The sequence below is a fragment of the Moschus berezovskii genome, chromosome 16 (assembly GCF_049115385.1).
Source record: "Moschus berezovskii isolate FMDL1 chromosome 16, NW_MosBer_1.0, whole genome shotgun sequence".
Classification (NCBI taxonomy): Eukaryota; Metazoa; Chordata; class Mammalia; order Artiodactyla; family Moschidae; genus Moschus; species Moschus berezovskii.
The window spans coordinates 34,062,736-34,072,579 of NC_142475.1; positions in this window are offsets into that span (position 1 = coordinate 34,062,736).

Consider the following 9,844-nt stretch of genomic DNA (forward strand, 5'->3'; position numbering starts at 1 on the left):
AATTTTAAAGTAACAAGGCTGTGCTTCTATCAAGAAGTAATTCTCCTCATAACTCATTTTTTATTTTAATGTTCTGTACAGTGACTTGCTCATCACTCTTTCTTTTTTTCTTTCTCTTAACGATCCTAAGTATATTTTTCCAAAGAGCAACCACTGACAACCCTAAAGCCATTGTTCAGAGATCTGACTCCTATGAGCCTCTCAAGTAATACTGTTCCTAGTATTCAATGTCATCTTTCTTATCCCGTCATTTGCTTTCTTGGCTGCCAAGCGGCTTCCATTTATCTGTCTCCTTTTTCTTGTGTCAGGCCACTCTGAGTGGTAATTTTTCATCCTGCCTGTTTCCTTATCCCAGTGGTCCATTCATTTCCTTCAGGCTCCCTTTCCTTCCTCCTCCGTGCCCCACTTCCTGGCAGCACTTTCTCTAGTGAAGTTTTGAAGCATTTCAAGAGTTGACAGCTGAAGATGGTGATGGGGCTGAATGAGAAGATGAGCCTATTGAACAGCAATCCCAGGGTTTCACATTAGAGCTCTTGGTGGCAAATGATGGAAAATCAACTCAGCTTAAGGAAGGAATTCCCAGTAGTAAAGACTTTGTATGCCAGTGCAGGAGACACAAGAGATGTGGGTTTGATCCCTGGGTCAGGAAGATCCCCTGGAGGAGGGTATGGCAACATGTTCCAGTAGTCTTGCCTGGAAAATTCCATGGACAGAGGAGCCTGATGGGTTAGTCCATAGGATCGCAAAGAGTCAGACATGACTGAGCATGCATGCACATAGCTTATGAAAAAGGGAATTAATTGGTTCATGTATCAGAAGGGATAAAGCAGGATAAGGAGGGATTACTGTCGGAACCTGGACCTCACCAACTAGAACCAGAATTCAATGAATTTTTTTTTTGACGTTTCATTTCTATAGGTGGGTTTCCCTTATGTGCTGGGAAATGTGGCTACTGACTTTCAGCTCCAGATTCATATCCTCCAGCAGACAAAGGGCTTTCTGTCTCCTGCCCACCCCTCCAACTGCAGATCCATATATCATTCCCAGGGTAGGCATTTGATTGGTCATGGGGTTGGGGGAAGGGACTAGGATATGGCACTAACAACCTCACCAGAACCATCGACAGGGAGAAGAAAAGAGTGGCTCTTGAAAGGATTCTAGGACAATAAAAATAGTATATAAGCACTATAGGATTAAAGCAACTTTTAATAAATTTTTCCTACAAAATTATACAGGGAAGAAGTCCCTTCCTCTGTAGTAACCCTTATAATTAAAAAATTACTTTGAAGAAAAGATTTATAGTACAGGTGTTCCCAGCTACAGGGCTTTTTGTTTTAATCTAACACCATGTTAGATTCTTTTAAAAAAAGTCTAGCGTGCGTGCATGCTAAGTCACTTCAGTCATGTCTGACTCTGCGACCCTAAGGATCAACCTGCCAGGCTTCTCTCTCCATGGGATTTTCCAGGCAAGAAGACTGGAGTGGGTTGTTATGCCCTCCTTCAGGGGATCTTCCTGACCCGGGGATTGAACCCACGTCTCTTCACCACTAGTGCCTCTAATCCATACTGGTCGAGTAGTTCCCTCCTGCACTGACTCTGGGCTTGGTGGTTTGATTTGTTCTGGCCAGTTGGACAATAATATAAAACAGAATCTTGAAACATGTGGGCATGGGGGCTTACCTTCCCCTACTGCTCTTAAGAACCCTGTTAAGCCTGGTTAATGTGCTAGATTATGAATGGCCTGGCCTGGTTATACCCATTGTCTCTACAAACAGTGAACCATTGAGGTCATTGACCACCAGTTGACCATGAAAACAGGAGTGAGCAAAGATGACCCCACGTGGAGCAGAAGTGTTCCATCCCTACTGAATCAAGCCTTAATTTCTGAGGATGGTGAGGCAACAAACTATATGGTCATCTGAGGGAAAGCCATGCCAGACAGAGAGTTACCAGCATAATATTCCTGGAGTATGATGGGCCTGACTTGGTCCAGGCATAACAATGAAGCCAGAGTGACTCAAGTGCAGTGAGCAAGGGGAAAGGGAGTAGGAAATATGATCAGGGAGGTAATGGATGAGACTGAAGTTACCTGGGGGCCAGTGCCATTACAGTGACTGGCATTTACTCTGAGTGACATAGGAAGCCATTGGAGGGTATTGAGTCATCATCCATCTGGCAGAGGTTTTAACAGGATCACTCTGGCTTCTGCCTTGAGGACAGTTTTATGTGGGGGAGTTGGCTAAGGTGAAAGGGAAACCAGTTGGGAGGCTATGGCAATGATCCAGGGAAAGAGATAATGGGAATTTGGATGATAGACATAAAGGTGGTAAAAGTGGTTGAATTCTAGCTATATTTTGAAAACAAAATAGCAGGATTTGTTGGAGGGTATGATGTAGGATGTATAAGAGAGATTAAGGAGTCAAGGAGGGACCCCAAGGTTGTGGGTTTGAGTAAAAGGTAGTTCCATTGACTTTGATGGTGAAGTTATAGGAGGAACTTGTTTGTAGGTGAAGCTCAGAAGGTCCGCTCTGGACATGTTAAATTTGAGATGTTCGATAGATATCTCAGGGGAGAGGTCAAGCGGGCAGCCAAGAGCTAAAGATTAAAGTCAGCTCGAGGTATAGGGTTCAGCGTCATCAGCATGTGGATGCTATTTAAAGCCATGAGACTGGAAGAAATTACCAAGGGAATGTGCACAAATTAAAAAGACTTTCAAGGACTGAGCCTTGAGGTATTCCAATGTTAAGGATAGGGAGATGAGGAGGAATTAACAAAGAAATCTGAGAATGAGCTTCTAGTGAAGTGGAAAAAATAAACAGCAAGGGAGTGAATGTGAAATACCCCAGAAACCAGGTCAGGAATATATTTCAAAGACGAACCAAGTGGTCAAATGAGCAAATGTGCCAACAAAATCATTGTTGTCAGGCCAGCAAAATCATTATTGACCATGTGATAATCATATTGCTGAGTATAAAATGACAAACTGGATTTCTGGTTCAAATCTTCTGTGAGTTGGATACTCCAAGTTGAACCTAGAGCAATGAAACTGCTTTGGGTCTGTTGACCAAACTGGGTAATATGAGGGTCAGACCTTGGACTATAATAAATTTGTGTGACCTTATGAGGCTATTTGGCAATCCCTCTGTTTGTGTCTGCTTTTAATGATATTTTGGCTTTGTCACGTGCAGGGCCTGCCTGGGAATTCAGTCTTCACATGTGCCTCTAACCAGCCTGCCCTGTCAGAGCTAATCTATTAGCTGCTTTATGAGATATCCCATCTGAGCTGGATCTTTTATGGATAGGTTTTTGGAGTCACTGCCACACACATGGTGAGTGGAGCAGTAGAAACCATGACCTTTATCACAGTCAGATTGGAATTCGTACAGCAGAGACTTGCCTGGGAACCAGGAGATTTTGTTTCTAGTGCTAACTCTATCACTTACTTAGATCTGTTATTTAGGGTAAGTTCCTAAATTTCTTAGTGTATTATCAGGTAAGGTTAGATTATACAGCTGTTAATAAATTAGCACTAAAATCTCAGTGGCTTAACACAACAAAGGCTTACCCCTTGCTCCTGGTATATATTTATCCCAAGTTTATGAGCAGCTTCTACTCTCCCTATTTACTCAGGAACCAGCCTGATGGAGGTTCCACCAGCTAGTAGCTTCTGACGCACTCCCAGCCTCCTCCATCCTTTGAGCTCAGGGGAAGAGAGGAACAGGACTGGGAGAAGAAAGTGCAAATGGGTTTTTCACCTCCTCAGTTCTGAAGAGCTATGCTTCATTTCTGCGCAAAGCCCATGGGTGAAAGCTAGTTTTGTGACCTCACCTAACTATCGTCAAGTCATGAAGCATAAAGAAACAAATGAAATCTTCACTGACCATTGTCGTCTAGGTCACACTAAGTTTCTATATCTGTTGATGCGATTAATAGCAATACTGTTGTTATTATGATGGAGATATGATTATTTATCTCATAATAATACTTTTATTTATCTCTGATGTTAGGATTAAGTGAGATATAATGCAAGTGACACGCTTAATGTAGAGCCTGACTCAACAAATGTTGGACAAGTTCTAGACCTGATAAATGTATTATTATTATTAATAGGGCTTTCCTGGTGGTTCAATTGGTAAAGAAGCCACCTGCAAAGCAGAAGACTGCCTGCTGCACAGGAGACCTGGGTTTAATCTCTGGGTTGAGAAGATCGCCTGGAGAAGGGAATGGCAACCCACTCCAATATTCTTGCTTGGGAAATCTCATAGACAGAGGAGACTAGTGGGCTACAGTCTATGGGATCACAAGAGTCGGATATGACTTATTTTTCTTATTACGTGGGCAATAAATTGTTCTTTTGTTATTATCATCATCATTTTGTGATTCTCTTAAGAGCAAAACTGATTTTGCCTAAGCCCTTAACCATTTGCACTTTTGGGCCATTGTAAAGTCATTCTGCCCTGAAGTTTGGCTTAGGATCAAGACAAGGGCTGTTGACAGAAACATTCCAGGAAAACTGGAATTGAAGACGGCTTCTCTTTACCTTCTTCTCTTGGCCTACCCTTTTTGCCAGTATTCCTGGCCACAAATGCCTCTGTCGGCAACCCAGGTTGAAGTCTGAAGATATTGGAAGCATTTAGCTCTTTCTGCTCCTAAGTAATTTTCCAGGGTCCAGAGCACTTCTTACATGTCCAGGCTCTCAGAGTGTGAGACATGGGAGGCTGCAGGGACGGCTCAGTTTTCCTGGCAGTCAGGCTCCCATGTAAACAGTGGAATGAGGTGGACTTATAAAAATGGTCATACTCAACAAGCAGACTTACTCTTGTCTGGAAATGTTTTTCAACTTTCTCTTTTCTATCTGGTTTGTCGAGATATGAAGATCCCACATGACCTGATTTAAAAGCAGAAAGGTCTGTTGAGGAGCCCTATTTGTTGTTAAATATAGGGATGTGGAGAAGACTGTACTGAAGGAAGGAGAAATGCCAGGTGGTCCTTTGAGCCTAGACTCTCTACAAAGTCCAGCAAGACTGAGTAGCCCAAGAGTTAATCCTGCCCACTGCCTACTACCTAGGCTTTGCTTCCTTACATTTGGCTTTGAAATCAATCCTGCTCTTTTTCACCTCTTTTAAAAATTGTATTTATTTTTGGCTGTGCTGCGTCTTTGTTGCTGCCCATAGGCTTTCTCTAGATGCAGCGAGCAGGGCCTGCTCTTCAGTTGCAGTGCACAGGCTTCTCATTATAGTGGCTTCTCTTTTTGGGAAGCCTGGGCTCTAGGGCATGCGCTTCAGTGGTTGTGGTGGATGGACTTAGTTGCCCCACGACATGTGGGATCTTCCTAGACTAGGAATTGAACCTGTTTTCCATGTGTTGGCAGGCAGATTATTTGTCATTGGATCATCTGTGATGTTCCCCTTCTTTTTTATGCAATTATGTATTATGTGTGTAATGGGTATCTGTCTGTCTTTTTTAATTTATCTATCTAGGCCAGGTCTTAGTTGCCACGTAAGACCTTTAGTCACAGCATGCAAAACTCTTAGTTGTGGCACGTGAGGTCTAGTTCCCTGACCAGGGATCGAACCTGGGCCTTCTGCATTGGGAATGTGGAGTCTTAGCCACTGGACCATCAGGGAAGTCTCTGCCCTGCCCTTCTATCTATCATCTGTATTCTACCTGCCAAATGAAATCACACTCATTCTTCAAGGTCTGGTTCAAATGCCACTCACTGCCTCCTTGAAATCTTGGAAGATGTCATTGCAAGGATTATGTTTTTGTGCTATTAACAATGTCTGGTGTTTAATAAATGTGTGTCAAATTGAAAACCTCCCTCTTCATTAATTTTTTCCTTTAGGTTATGTTTTTGGAAGCCATCGACTATGTCAGAGTTTGTGGAAAGTTGTTTTTGCCCCAGAATCTCATCAGGAAAAACATTAAATGTTGAAATTCCCCCAAACTTTCAAGTTTACAAAACTTGAAATAGTTACTCCCAGACATCATCCCTAACTACATGGTATTCCCTTACCTTCTATGAAATTGACTTGTTGATCAAGGTTTAACCTTCAGTTCAATTCAGTTCAGTCGCTCAGTCATGTCCGACTCTTTGTGACCCCACGGACTGCAGCACACCAACTCCCTGAGTTTACTCAAACTCATGTCCATCGAGTCAGTGATGCCATCCAACCATCTCATTCTCTGTCATCCCCTTCTCCTCCTGTTCTCAATCTTTCCCAGCATCAGGGTCTTTTCAAATGAGTCACCTCTTCACATCAGGTGACCAAAGTATTGGAGTTTCAGCTTCAACATCAGTCCTTCCAATGAACACCCAGGACTGATCTGCTTTAGGATGGACTGGTTGGATCTCCTTGCATTCCAAGAAACTCTCAAGAGTCTTCTCCAGCACCATAGTTCGAAAGTATCAATTTTTTGGCACTTAGCTTTCTTCACAGTCCAACTGTCACATCCATACATGACTACTGGAAAAACCATAGCCTTGACTAGATGGACTTTTGTGGACAAAGTAATGTCTCTGCTTTTTAATATGCTGTCTAGGTTGGTCATAACTTACCTTCCAAGGAGTTCAGTTCAGTTCAGTTCAGTCGCTCAGTCGTGTCCGACTCTCCGCGACCCCATGAATCACAGCACGCCAGAGGAAGCGTCTTTTAATTTCATGGCTGCAGTCACTATCTGCAGTGATTTTAGAGCTCCCAAAAATAAAGTCAGCCACTGTTTCCCCATCTATTTGCCATGAAGTGATGGGACCGGATGCCATGATCTTTGTTTTCTGAATGTTGAGCTTTAAGCCAGCTTTTTCACTCTCGTCTTTCACTTTCATCAAGAGGCTCTTTAGTTCCTCTTCTCTTTCTGCCATAAGGGTGGTGTCATCTGCATCTCTGAGGTTATTGATATTTCTCCTGGCAATCTTGATTCCAGCTTGTGCTTCATCCAGCCCAGTGTTTCTCATGATGTACCCTGCATAATAGCTAATAGATAAAGAGCAGTGACCGCAGGCCAAGCACTATAAATGCTTTGCTTGAATTATATTATTTAATCCTCATAGGATCCTTGACTAGTTTTTGCAGTAGAGAACCAAGATGTAGAGAAGTGAAGGCAGTCCCATGGTTGGTTTCTAGTTAGAGACGGAGCTGTTACCCAATTCACCTTTCTCTTATTCCAGTCTCATCCCCTCAGCTCAGCCAAACTCTCTCAATAAAGAGAAACTATCAATTAAAAAAAATCTGTTGAAGGATAGTTGATTTACAATATTGTATTAGTTTCAGGTGTACAGCAGAATGATTCAGTTATACAGATACATATATTTATTCTTTTCTAGATCCTCTTCCCCTAATAGTTTATTATGGAATATTGCCTTGAGATCCCTGTTCTTGTTGGTTATCTATTTTATATGTAGTAGTGTATGTTTATTCCAAGCTCCTAATTTATTCCTCCTCCCACAGTGTTTCCCCTTTGGTAAGCATAAATTTGTTTTTGAAATTTGTGAGTCTATGTTTTGTAAATAAGTTCATTTATATCTTTAAATTAGGTGCTTTGTATGAATTGTATCATATGACATTTGTCTTTCTCTAACTTTACTTAGTATACCTGTCAATGTTTTGATGATTGCTATTGACATGATTATTATCCATCCATGAGTTGGTTCTCTTATTTATTTTCCTACTGTATAGGAGACTGCCAGCAACTGGGATAATTAGAGTGGGACTTGAGAACCGCTTTGGCCAGATGCCCTGTGGAAATAACATTGTATCAGTCTGTTCAACTTGGACAGCCTCATTCCATCTCTGAATTGTGTGGGAATTTCCCACTCCACAGCTGTTGGCCATTTGAGAACAAATTAGTCCTAGAGCATAAATAATAACCGACGACGGGGAGGGCTCTTCCTCCTTTCAGTTGGGGCTCCAGATGCTGGCCAAGTGTTTGACATGGCAACTCTAAGGCTGGGGCTAACTTGTGGTATCTGAAAATATCATCTGGGAATTGCCTGCCTCAGAACCACAGGAATGCTTGTTAAAAATGCAGATTCCTGGGCCAGATTTCAAGCCTATAGATTCATAATCTCCCACATGCCTCTTGCATTCATAACATCCTAGAAACACTGCATTGTTGGGCTTTTGGAAATTTGAAAGAGTGAGACTTTTGTCTCTATGTGTAATTTTTTTCTAGTCCTGCTTCTAAGAAGAGGTTTCTGTTAGGTTACATGCTTATATAATGGTTATACAGTGGTTATCATACAAGGTTGTAGAGGCCATGAGCTGAAGCATAAAGTCAAGTAAGAATTCTCCTGCTGGGCTTGGAGAATCAAATAAAGGCCCTGGGAGAAACGAAGACCATGTTATTTAAAGAGGAAGCAGCCAGCCTGTGGTCTTTGAAGCGGTGACAGAGAAAACAGTCCTGGAAGCCTTGCTTTAGTGTGCTTTCCTTTCAGCCTTTATACTCCACGCAACAGAAGCCACACAGCTGAGGCTGGATCTGCGTGATGTTGGAAGCAATTTTGGATCATATATCACATTTAAAAATCAGTGTTCAAGAAAATCTGGATCATGGCCTCTCTTGATAAACCCCTAAATGTGGCATTGTTGGGTCCTGTTTTCTGAACCAGCAGTTGATGAGATTTTAACAGACACCACCCACCCCTCCCACTTCTGTTTGTCCAGTTCACCACTATCCTCCCCCTGCTCTCTTGCTGCACATCTGACTTTGTCACTCATTTCCATTACTTGCCGGATGTACTTAAGCATGTACCCTCCTGACAATGCATGGCTGGGAGAGAAGTGGGAAGAATACTGAACAGGAAGCAGAGGCTCCTGGAAGTGTGTTCTTGGAATAAGAGCCCCCCGCCATTTTTAATTCCTATGTCGACTCACTAGTTGAAAAAACTGTAAATGTTTAGAGGAAACAGCATGAAAGCAAGACAACAAGGCAGGACCAGAAAGTAGTCAAAGTAAGTGGCACCAGTCACCTCCTAATGCCCCGGGCCCTCAACTGCACCTGGGAGGTCACATCCAGGGGTCGCTTCCCATATTTATGGAGCAAGGCTGGTTGTCTATGTATGTCCTTGTCCTCCAGGTTTTATAAGTGATAAATTATTCTTCTTTTCTTTTAAAATGGAGTATAGTTGCTTTTTGGGCTTCCCTGGTGGCTCAATTGGTAAAGAATCTGCCTGCAGTGTGGGAGACCCGGGTTCAATCCCTAGGTCGAGAAGATCCCCTGGAGAAGGGAATGGCTCCCCACTCCAATATTCTTGCGTGGAGAATTCCATGGACAGAGGAGCCTGGCGAACTACAGTTCGTGGGGTTGCAAAGTATTGGACACGACTGAGTGACTAATACACACATAGTTGCTTTACACTGCTGTGTCAGTTTCTGCTGTACAGCAAAGTGAATCAGCCATACATACATATTTCTTTCCTCTTTTTTGGATTTCCTTCCCATTTAGACCCCACCAAGCTCTGAGTAGAGTTCCCTGTGCTATACAGTAGATTCTTATTGGTTATCTATTTTATATGTGGTCAGTGTATATATGTCAATTCCAGTCTCCCAGTTCATCCCCCACACCCTTGGTATCCATATTTGTTCTCTACATCTGGGTCTCTTTCTGCTTTGCAAATAAGATCATCTATGTCATTTTTCTAGATTCCACATATATGCATTAATATACAGTATTTGTTTTCCTGAAGTGATAAATTCTTAAATTACATTTATGAAAGTGAAAGTGTCAGTTGCTCAGTTGTGTCCAACTCTTTGAGACCCCACAGACTGTAGCCCACTAGGCTTCTCTGTCCTAGGAAAACTCCAGACAAGAATACTGGTGTGGTTGCCATTTCCTTCTCCAGGGG